The 10,924-nt window shown below is 56.2% G+C and overlaps 1 long non-coding RNA gene across 1 annotated transcript; it reads left to right on the forward strand.

The window, feature by feature from the left end:
* Positions 1-4,747: 4,747 nt before the first annotated feature.
* On the forward strand, positions 4,748-9,880 carry LOC106026352 (uncharacterized). The gene is made up of 4 exons (XR_002789884.2): positions 4,748-4,801; positions 5,370-5,438; positions 5,919-6,969; positions 7,216-9,880. It is a non-coding gene; the product is annotated as an uncharacterized LOC106026352 (long non-coding RNA).
* The last annotated feature ends 1,044 nt before the right edge of the window (positions 9,881-10,924 follow it).

The raw sequence follows: 10,924 nt of genomic DNA on the forward strand, positions 1-10,924 counted from the left end.
AGGAGGACGGGCTCTGCACACACAGAAGCAGGTTCCTCCGTGTTCTGCCTGGAGAAGGGCTGGGCAGTGTGTCCAAGAAGCTGTCCTGTGGCCGCTTCATTCCGTGCTGCTGTCAATCACTACAGTGCCTCATTGACATTTTCCACTCTGGCCTGGGCCAGTGACTGCATTTCCTCCTCACCAGATGACAGAAAACCACAGCATCCAACATGCAGGCCGGTGATCCTTCCTCCCACCCTGGCTACAGCATCCTTCACTGCCAAGACCTCTCTTTTCCCAACCCAGACCATGTCTTGGAGCTTGTTTCTGGCCATCTTCCTAGACCCCTCTCTTCTGCAAGCTTGTGACTCTGAAACTTGAGCACCCACCCAATCACTAGCTCAACAGCCCTTTCCATTTCCTGCCTTGCCTTCATCCCATCCCTGTGTCAGGCTATAAATTTCTTTAACGTCTGATCCCCCTGCTATAAGCTCCATGGCTAGGACTGGACCCTCTCGCTCACCATAGGGCCCTGGCCCATAGCAGGTATTCAGTAAATATCTACAGCAAGCATATCTCATGCTCTGAATGCCTCACACCCAAAGCCTCCCTGTTCCTTCCCTTTTCCCCTCCTAGATGAGGAGACAGACTGTGATGGGAGGCGATTCTCTCGGAATGGTGTCACCAAGGTCTCCCCCAGGCTCACGGAAGTGGGGTTCACAATCCAGGCAGATGCTTCTCACTGCCACAAACTCTCATCTCCTCTGTGGGAACAAAGAGCACAGAGGTCAAAGAGACACAGAGGCCAGGCAGGTAGGGGCCTGGGCCACTTTCTGATGGATAAGAGTTCACTAGGAGAAGTGAAGCATAACTGGGCAGTTAACTCAGTGCTAACACCCCCCTTACCTCGATGTCTAAGGTGACAACAGGTGAAACCAGGGACTGATGACTTGCTCGACAGGCGCAGCCCTCCTCCAGAGGCAAACTACGTCCTGGGTCTGTGGAAGACCAGTTCCCAGACCTCGCCTCCTGGGGGGTGGTGTGCAGGAGAAAGGGCTCCGTTAGGATCTCAACCCCCATGGAGAAGGTGTTAGGCTGTGGGAGCCTTTGGAGAGGTGAGGTCAGGAGTGTGGATGGGACTGGCTCCTTGGAAGGAGAGGTGCAGGGCCAGCTGGCTCTGTCCGCACCACACAAGGATGCACCTACACATCAGCCATCTGTATCTCAGAAGGGGCCCTCACCAGAATCTGACCAGGGGACCTTGATCTCAGCTCCACCCCAGCCACCCTTGTAGTGGGTTAGAAGCCCCCTCAGCCCAGGTACTTCGTAATATTAGTCAAGACTAAGGCAGACAGGGAACCATGCCTGTTTGAGCATACAGGGCCACCTACCTGTGACACAAGCTGTGGTGATTTCTCTATCTCTCTCAGTCAGCATATCTCATAGTCCAACTCCAACTTAAATCCACTGTGACTTAAAAACGTGCAAAATCCAACTGGGTTAAAAACAAGTTGACAAAGGAAATCAGGTCAAAAGGAAACAAAAGCAAGTGGTGGGGGTGGAAATTAAAGGTAAGCAGAGTAAAACTGGCCCACAATATTTGGATGGCCAAGTCAAGAGGCTTGGCGGATTCTGCTCTGACCTGCCCCGCAGCTGGGGCCAAGGCGGTGCCAAGGTAACCAGGCCTGGGATGCAGGCATCTGAATGAGAAGCCTGAGCCAGTTCCTCAGATTCCATCCTGGCTGAGGGACAGAACCCAGCCTGGGACTGGAGCTCAGGGACCCATCTCCTCTGGGTTCTGGGGTGGAATGCTGGGAGGAGGGAGCCATGTCCTCAACAGCAGCTGCCCCTGACCACGGTGGGTGTCTCTCACAGCACCCCCAAGTGCAGCAAGTGGCCTGGCACCAGAATGGGAACCCAGGGCCACTGCCTGGTGTCCTGGGCGTGCTGGTGGGAGTGCATTTAGGGTGCTCAGAAGAATGACTGGCCTCTCATCTCCAGGGACTCACCAGCAATACTTGCTTTTCTTCTCTCCTGGGCTTCCTGTACTCTTGGGTGGCCAAGGATGCCGATGAGGCTCCTGCCTATTGTGTGGCCCTCCACACTGGTCTGTACCAAACGTGGGCCAGCCCTGGGACGTCCACATGATTCCCCATTCTCAACAAGGCAAGAGGTCTGCGTGGCTGGACTGAGTTTGTCTCTGATGGAATTCCACAGGGCTGCACCCTGGGGCAGCAGTGATGAAGAGGGGCGTTCTTGGGGTAGCCCTTGGGAAGCCACGAATGACTTTTTGTCCAGGCAGTGCTTGCTGGTGGAACCAGATCAGGCATCAGCAGAACTGGTTGTTATTCAGCAAAGCCACCCCTTCGCCTGGGACCAGGGCACTGCTTTGCTCTCAGCCGTGAGGTAAAGCAGCACAAAGATCTCATCAAATGAAGCCCCCACCTCTATTCTTTATAAATTACAGAATCTTAGGTGTTCGGTTATAGCAACAGAAAACAAACTAAGACAAGAACCAGAACTGGTCCCATCTGCCCAACCAGCAAGTAGCAAATATAGTTCCAAACGTAAGTGGGCCTGAGTCATTCCCCGCCCAGCACCCTTGGGTGAGCAGCCCTGGTGAGGAGAGAGCTCAGGGGGTTTATGGACCCCTGCAAGGCGGCGGTAGAGCCCGCTCCGAGCCACAGGCAGGTCCCCCCCCCCCCCCCCCCGTCCTCAGGAACCGCGGAACAGCCTGTTCTTTTGGCCGGGAGGCAGCCAGGATGAATTTCAGTATTTTCAAACCAGGCCTCACGCTTCTCACCCTCGCCTTCGTGTGCAGCTCCCTCGATATCCCAAACCCAGACTCCTGATTGACGGTGGGCGGGTGCCAAGCACATCTGGTGTGAGCCGCCAGTCACCCAGGTGCTGCGGAGGCGCAGCCAATGGGTCAACCGCGGTCAGCCGTGGGCGACTCTGATTGGCCTGAGCCCGGCCCCCACTTATCGCTCAGCTCCCCCCACCAGGACAGGCGAGAAGTGGGAGGCCGAGGCGAGGGACTGGGCCAAACATTTGGAAACGCTTGGCTTGCAAAGACTCAGCCAAAAAAGGAGAGTCAGACATTTCTTCTACCCACACAATTCAGAAAGCTTAGCTTGGAATTTCCTAATTTTTATGCTTAATTAAGATAAAGTGTCACAGAAGAACTTTCCGTTAAGACTCCCATGGGCTCCCAGCTCTGAAAGGCTGTGGGCAGCACAGAGGCTCCGGAGCGAGCTCCTTGTGCAGAGGCGTGGACATGGCCCAGAGAGGAAAGGAACCGCCCTTCATCACACAGAGAGTACAGGCTGGGAGCTGAGCCTGGGCTCAGGAAAACTGGCTTTGTTGTTCCTGATTCTGCAAAGGGCCTAGGTCTCAGGGAGAGGGCAGGGGCTGAACTGGCCCCCAGGGAACGGATTCAAGGCCCTGCCAGCCGGCCATGGCTGTCACACTGTCCCTAGATGACTGGCCTCCTGGTCTCAAAAAAGCCAGTTTTTCAGATGCTGCTGCTGCTGTTAAATCTAGGCTCAGAGTAATCCGGTTTGCAGAGGCCTCTGGCTGCGTAATAGGAGCACTCGAATAATTCTGTCTGCCAGCCCCTGAGGTTATGATCCATTGAGATGCAGCAGCCGGGAAGAGCTAGATCTGCCTCCCACTCATTCTCATCCTCCTGGTCCCTCCTGCCTCCTGGCACCTGCAGGGCCTAGCAGAGTGTGACCACAACGTGCGCACATGCAGTGTACACCCCAAGGCTCCACGGGAAGGCCTGCACTGGGGGCGCGTTCCTGAGGGAAAGCGGAGGGGATGCAGAGGCTCCCTGCACGAGACCCCGGGATGGCCTTGCCTCCTTTGGCCTGTGGTAAGGTCCAGCCTTCTTCTGACTGAATGCCAGATGGTCAGCACCTTCCAGTGGGCAGCTGGCAGAGAGACTGTGTCTCTGAGGGCAGGCCTGCAGCTCCGGGTCCACCCTCAGAGTTTATCAGTGTTCGTCTGCCCTTCCTTCTGGGCTCCCTGTGTGAAGTGCTGACCTAGCCAGGGTCCCTGTTCCGTCTTGGATAAGAGGGGCCTGCAGCCAGGCTGGATCGATTGAGATTCGACATGATTGTCTTTCCTGGGTGTCACTGTGGCGCTCCCTTGGAAGATTGTGGCTGGATGTGGGGAGAGATTACCAATGTCAGGTGTTTTTGTTTTTGTGGGTTTTTTTTTTTGTTTTTTTTTTTTTTTTTAATAGAGCCTTGCCATGTAGTTTAGGCTGGCCTTGAACTCACTCTGTAACCCAGGCTGGCCTTCCACCTCAGCCTCTCAAGCGTGGGGATTACAGGCCTGTGCCACCATGCCCAGCCTGTTTCACCTTTTACACCTCACCAGATTGGCTGCACATGGTGTCCTCACAGCTCCCAGGGTGCCAGGGCAGAGGGAGCTGAGTCTTGCAGAGGATGAGCTCATGCAAACCTGCCAGCCCTGGCGTGGATGCTGGGCACTGCCCTCCCAGGCCCACATCACAGCCCAGCCATTGCTCTGCCCACCTGGAGTCTTCTGCCTGGTAGGCAGGGCTTGTCCTGCCCTTCGGCCCTCTTTGTTCCTCTACAGCCTCCTCCCCACCTCCAGAGCTGCAGGCCACACCCAGGCCTCTGGCCCTAGAACTGAACCTCTATGCTGTAGTCCGCCCCACCCACACCCTGCTTTTGCAATCCTGCTCCCTCTCCATGAATCAGGCTTCCAAACTGGGTTAGTCATTTAGTGCTGTGAACTGGATACCAATCGAAAGAAAGGCTCTGTGGAGAGGAGAATTTTGTCAGGGAGGGTACGCCAGGGTAACAGATTTAGGGGGCCTCGATGGGCTGTGGAGGGCAGGGAGGCCCAGGAAGTGGGGGTGGGGTGGTGGTGGTGGTGACAGGAACAAGACCAGTGCACACACTGTCTTGAAATCATTACCCTTGGCTGCAAGAATCAGTGAAAAGGGTGGGGTCACCCCCACACTGGACAGGGACTGGGCAGACCTCCTCGAGGAAGGACTTTCTGAGGAGGCTGTGGTGGCCGTCATCGAAGGCTCCAGTCCTGGGGTCTCTGGTGGGAGTTCCTGTTCTCAAGCGCGCATGTGTAACAGGGCTCCCTTCCTGGGTTTTCCTGGCTCCATTTCGGGGATTTGACATAAGTGACTCCATTCCGAGACAGGAAAACTATACAATCCAAGACACGTTTCCCGGGATCTTCCGTGGGTCAGTCTGTCCTCCGGGGCTGCATCTCAGATGGAGCAGCAGCAGATGAGTGTGCAGACCGCATGCTCCCAGAACCTTGGTGTGGCGGTGCCACGTCCGCGGAGGTCTGGATCCTGGCTGGTGGTGCAGAGCACATGGTGTCTCTGGTTACAGGTATCAGACGCCGAAGTGACAAGCTTGAGGCCAAGAGGAACATCTGCTGGCTCGAGTCCTCAAAGACAGGTAGGGCAGAGGCTGCCCGGGCCGAGGCCAGCTGGAGTCTTAGCCTCTCCCCAGCCGCGTGCCAGCTTCTCTCTGCACAGTGGGGGCTCCATTTACTTATGCCAGGGTGACTCTGGACTTATACCCCAGGAGAGGGGTTCCCCTGTTGGGTTGTCACCTGGAGGGGCCGGGCAGGGGGTGCAGCTAGTGAGTTCCTCTTAGAGCCTTGTGGGGCGGGGCCGGGGGGGGCAGCTGGGACATCCCACATGCGTCTCTGAGTAGGGCACCACAGGGGGTGCCATGCCCAGAGGAGGAGGAGGAGGAGGGCTGAGGCCCTCCTGGGGCCTGGTCTGCATTTGGGTCCCACCTCCCAATCTGGGGCCCAGCTACCTCATTCCTGCTGCCCAGGGCTGCAGCAGCTGACGTACTTGGTGCAGACCCTTTCCAGTGCCCACCTAGGCTCTTTGGAGCCCACCTTACTAAACACACCATCTTTGGCAGCACGCCTTCTTGGTCCCCAGAATTCTCAGAGTGCATGATCTTGAAGATCTGACTCTCTGGGCAGCTTTGGAAGAACTGACTCATGGGAAATAACCCTGAATTCCTGGGAGATGAAGGTGAGAAGGCCCAGCATACAAAGTAAACAGATGGACGTCACACCGTCACAGGCAGAGGGAGCCTGGCCGCAGCCGCGGTCACTCGGCAGCCGCTTTGAGCCACAGAGCACACTCAGTGAGGCCTGGAGCCTGAAGACAAACAGGCTTCTTGGCTGCTGGAGGTCCATGACTCACAGCTCCGCTCCAGCCCACCCAATTCCTTGGCCTCTGGTGGCTCAGGCCGAGCCCTCGGCCCACTGCCCGGCACAGCTGGGCAGCATTAAGGACTTGGCACCCTCGGAGCTGGCCTCAGCTCCTCCAGGCCCTTCTGTTGTCAGGGGCTGACGGAGTCAGGACAGCCAGCGAGGGAGGAATGTGTCTGCTCCGGGCCGGGCTGACACCGGGCTGCAGGGCAGGGTCAGCGGGGGTGAGAGCAGCTGCGGATGACAGGCCTGGGCTGCCGGCTCCATGTCCTGGGTCCTGGGTCACTCAGCGCTCCCAGGTATGAAAGGGTTTTTGGGGACCCTCTGCTCAGGTCCCTGAGCAGTGGGAAGCATCCAGAGGGGCCCCGTAGATCTGAGCTCTGCAGCACAGCGTAGCCACCCTCACGCCTCAGCGTCCTTCTGTGCCCAGTTCTTCCTGCAGGCTCCTCCCCTGCTGCTGCAGTCACACAGACCACAGTTTGAGGACATCCACCCATCTCCACAACCCTCCTAGGGCCCATGTCACTGAGCTCTGCTCCCAAGTTCAGGCCAGACTAGAACTCTGGAACATTCTAGATTCTAGGACTCTGCCCATTCTGGGCCTGCACAGAGATCACTGGCTCATCCCACCAGGCACTCCTCTCTGTACCTGTGCTTGTGCTGACCTCGCCACTGTCCCCACCTCCCCATCTCCACCGTGTCCTCCACATTTTCTTCTTCTTGAGGCAAATCTGACAGGAACCATCTGCACAGGTGGGAGATCATCCTCAGCTGTCACCTTCTCCTGGAAGCCTTGCTTAACTTCCCCTCCATCCCAGGGGACCTGGTCATGCCTCCCTGCCTCTCCCTGAGTTTGGGGGGGGGGGGCAAGAACCAGGCTTGGCCTGTAGGGGGCGCCTTCTGACACTGTTTTTGAGGATGCCCTAAGCACCAGCAGGGGGTGGGGAGTGCTGGTCCAGAAATGAGGAGCACGAAGTGTCCTTTCTTCATCTTTTCCAGAGACCTGGCCAGGCCCCTGGAGAAGCCCGGAGCGCTGGGAACTCACATCAAGCCCTGCCAAGAACCTCAGGCCACCGAAGAACACTGGACATGGCCTCCTGCTCCAATGTACATGTGCCTGTCCCAGTGGGCCATGAGCGGTCTAAGGAAGTCCCTGAGATGTTTCTCTTGAGGACATCTGATTCCCGCATGGGCTGGCCAGGGGCGGGCACTGAGGTTCTCCAGCTTCACTCCTTCAGGTTTCTCAAAGATAGGGCACAGCCTGGGTTCCTGGAAATAGACACAGGTCTGAGTCTCAGCAGCACAGCCCCAGGCACCTCATCTGTCAAGGCCGAGGCAGGCTGGTCTTTCTCCTTCAAAGATGCCCTGCCCCTGGGGCCCTGGCCTGGCCTGCTAGCTCAGTTGCCTCTGCAGCCCTCTCCTCCTCTCCAGTGTCTTCCTGCAGTCCTGGGTCCGTTAGCGTTGCTGGATGCTGATGGCCCTGGGAGACTCCAGGCGGAAACACTGGAAAAGTCTCCTCTTCTGTCCTCACAGAAGACAAGAATGATTTTCTGATTAGATGTAAGGCAGCGGGAAGAGCAGAGGGGGTGGGCTCAGAGCTGGGATGATGCCCCAATCTGGCTGTAGCTTCCATAACTCAGTTATGGTACCCCCCCGCCATGAGTCAGGCCCCATGGTGCCCCTCAGGCCTCCATCTCCCTGATCAGTGAGTCAGAATCTTGGGTTGCATGATTTCACAGACACTGCCAGTTGCAGCCTTTTGGAAGACAATGTGTTGCATACCTTCTGGACTTAGCCCTTTGGGTAGCTCAGACCAGAGAGGGGTCCCATCAGATTTGGAGTGTGGATCATCCAGAGGAGATGACCCTTGGATGCTGGCTCAGCAACCACTCAGAGGCTCTGTGTCCTGGACCTGGAGGGCAGAGACAGGCCCCCCACCTTCTGAGCCCCAGCCTGCAGTGGTCTTGGACCCACTGGCCTCCCTGGCAGCTGAGTCTTGGCCTGCTGGCTTGGCTGGTTACAGGGAGACCTCAGGTGAGGGGCTCCTCTGAAGCCCACTCAGGATGGGGCATCCTCCTGGGGGGGGCTCTCTGCCTCTTGCAGAATAAAGCCTTTGCTAGGCTTGGGGTCTCATAGTAGTGGCTCTCATGCCAGGTCATCAAAAGGCTGTGAGGCCAGACCCCTGAGAAGTCTATGATGGAGAGGAGGGTTGGTATCCCAGACATGTCAGGCTCTGCCTTAATCCAGGCTGTGTAGTCTTGGAGAACCAAGGTCTCTGTGTCTCTGTGGTCAGAATGATAGGAAAGAAACATCCTTGCCATCCTATCCCATGGCACTAGGCTCAGAGGAGATGACATCTGAAGAGCTAAGGGCGTGGCTCAGTGTGACCAATCCCACTGCTTGTGAGATGCACATGAAGGCTGGTAGTGCAGGCTGCAAGAAGCACTTTAACAGCGGAGAGGAATTTAGAACAGGTTTGCTGCCGAGAGGACAGCGGGTGGATTTCCAAGTGCGATCTGGGTCAGAGATTGGGCTTTGCATGAGGGTTGGAGGATGCTGGGAAAAGGGTCCAAGCAGTAAATGTGATTATCTAAAGAATGTCTTCTTTGGGGTCACTCAGCACCTTGTAGATTTCCTGGGAGCACCTGCATCGCGTTTAAAATTATGCTCACAGCTACAGTTTAATAGAAACCATTCTCCTCTGGCTTGCAGAGGATTTTAGCTTTAGATAAGGAGCTCAGGAGGTCTGTGCAGGTCTTGTGGAGAAGTCAGACTGGGGCTCATTTGGAGACACGAGGCCTTGACCAAAAGGTTTCTTGCTGTCTTATGACCTCGTACCAAGATCAAGAAATATGAAACTCTCTCAGTGGAGCCCTTCGTTGTGGGGTGGGAGGGCTTTAACTGGTCACCGAGTCTCACCATTAAGGGTGTTAGTCCCGTGACCAGAGAGTGACCACTATACTCAGTACGAGGAAAGGAGACGTGGTAGAAGCAGGGCCGTGCCCCAGGGGAGAGCCCTGTAGTGGACATCAGATCTGACCTCCAGCTTGTCACTTCCTGAGCAAGATGTCGCCAAACTGCTGGCCGCCAAACACGGATTCCCTGCTTACTAACCAAGAACAATATAGGGGTCCCCCACCTCTGTCAGTTAGGTTGGCTTTCCCATAAGCAGACGCCAGTATCTAGCTATGATTGAAGAAATTGATTGTGTGATGCTGTAGGAAGGGAGGGGAGGGAGCTGAGAATGGAGGGTGGAGGAAGCAGGGCCGGGGAAGGGGAGCAGGACCTCGGAGCCCTGGCAGGTGTGGGGGACAAAAGCCTCCTCCGGAGTAGTGTAGGAACCTGAGCTGTTCACCCACCAGTCAGGCTCCTCCTTAGCAAAGCTTCTGGCAAAGCGGGACTGTATCAACTCTGTTGGCCGGGAAGCCGCCCAGGACCCTGGTGCAGCACACTTCTGGTTGTGCCTGAGTGGGTCTCGGAGGCATGTCCTTGGGGCCCATACGGGGTCCCAGGTCCCTTCCTCTCTGGCTCTGTTCCCCTGCTCTGCGTCCTATTGCTGTGAACTAAGCAGCCATTCCGCCACGATGTTCCTGCCTCAGAGTCATCTGACCATGGACTGAATCTCCTTAAAACCCCAGCTGAATTAAACCTCTCTTCCTTTCAATTGTGGGCACGAGGCATTGTGTCTGTGGGACAGCTGACTGATAAACACTTAGGGTGTCAATGCCCTAGAAGCTCTGGCCTGCCTGGAGTGCCCCCCCCCCATGGCACTGTGGCAAGGGCACCCTCAGACACTGGAAGCTGGGGGTGTGTTTGAAAGGCAGTGTTGTGGCTAGTGTCTAGATGTTCCCCAAAGCCTCGTGCCATCATGGGTGGAGACTTTCACAGGTGGCTGGATCTAGAGAGTGTGGTGCTAGAATCAAGGATGTGTGACTACCAAATCAGTCCACTGATTGGCTTGGTACAGTTCTGACTGGGCTCTGTGCCCTCCCTCCCTGCCTCCCAACCAAACCCCAAAGTTACCCTGATAGCAACCCTCTCCCTTGCAGCCCCAGTTACTCTCCTCTCCAGGGCTGCAGGGAGTGGACCTGGGTCACCATCTGGATCTCGGGACCCCAGAGGGTGTGGCTCACTCCAGATAAGAAGCTCTGGAAGGGTACCTGTTCCTGTCCAGCTGAGATGGCCTCTACTAGGGCAAGAGCAATGCTCTGGTGACTTCTGGAAGGTGGTCTCGTCTGATAGCTCATCTTCTAGAAAGGAACCCCCAGAGCCCGTTTAGCTCCCAGATCAGCTTCCCAGCATCAGTATCCGTGTGCTCCGTTCTGTGGAAGAAAATGTGCTGGCTTCCCTGTCTCGAATTTGCAGTGAGCATGGAAGTCAAGGCACGTGTTTCCCGTGTTGACAAGGAGGGGCACTTGTAAAGAGGAAGGGACCATTCCTGCACATACACACCTTCTCTGCCTCTGAGCTCTGGCCCTGCCTTCTCCAGAGCTGGCCGCCTCCTGGTAGCCCAGGAAGCTGGATGAAGTCACGGGGTTAGGAAGCAATCAGCCTGGAATGAAGGGTGTGTGGTTTTCCTTCCACAAAAAACAACACATGTGTCTGGTCTTTTTCCTTCTTTGTCATTGATTTTAGGGTGCACTCTTGAAAACAAGGTATTGGAGGGCACAGTTATTCTTGGGGTTACCTTAAGGGTGCAGAGTCACAC

This window comes from Cavia porcellus, unplaced genomic scaffold, assembly GCF_034190915.1.
Source record: "Cavia porcellus strain 051 isolate PalLab524CR breed Dunkin Hartley unplaced genomic scaffold, mCavPor4.1 scaffold_18, whole genome shotgun sequence".
NCBI lineage: Eukaryota > Metazoa > Chordata > Mammalia > Rodentia > Caviidae > Cavia > Cavia porcellus.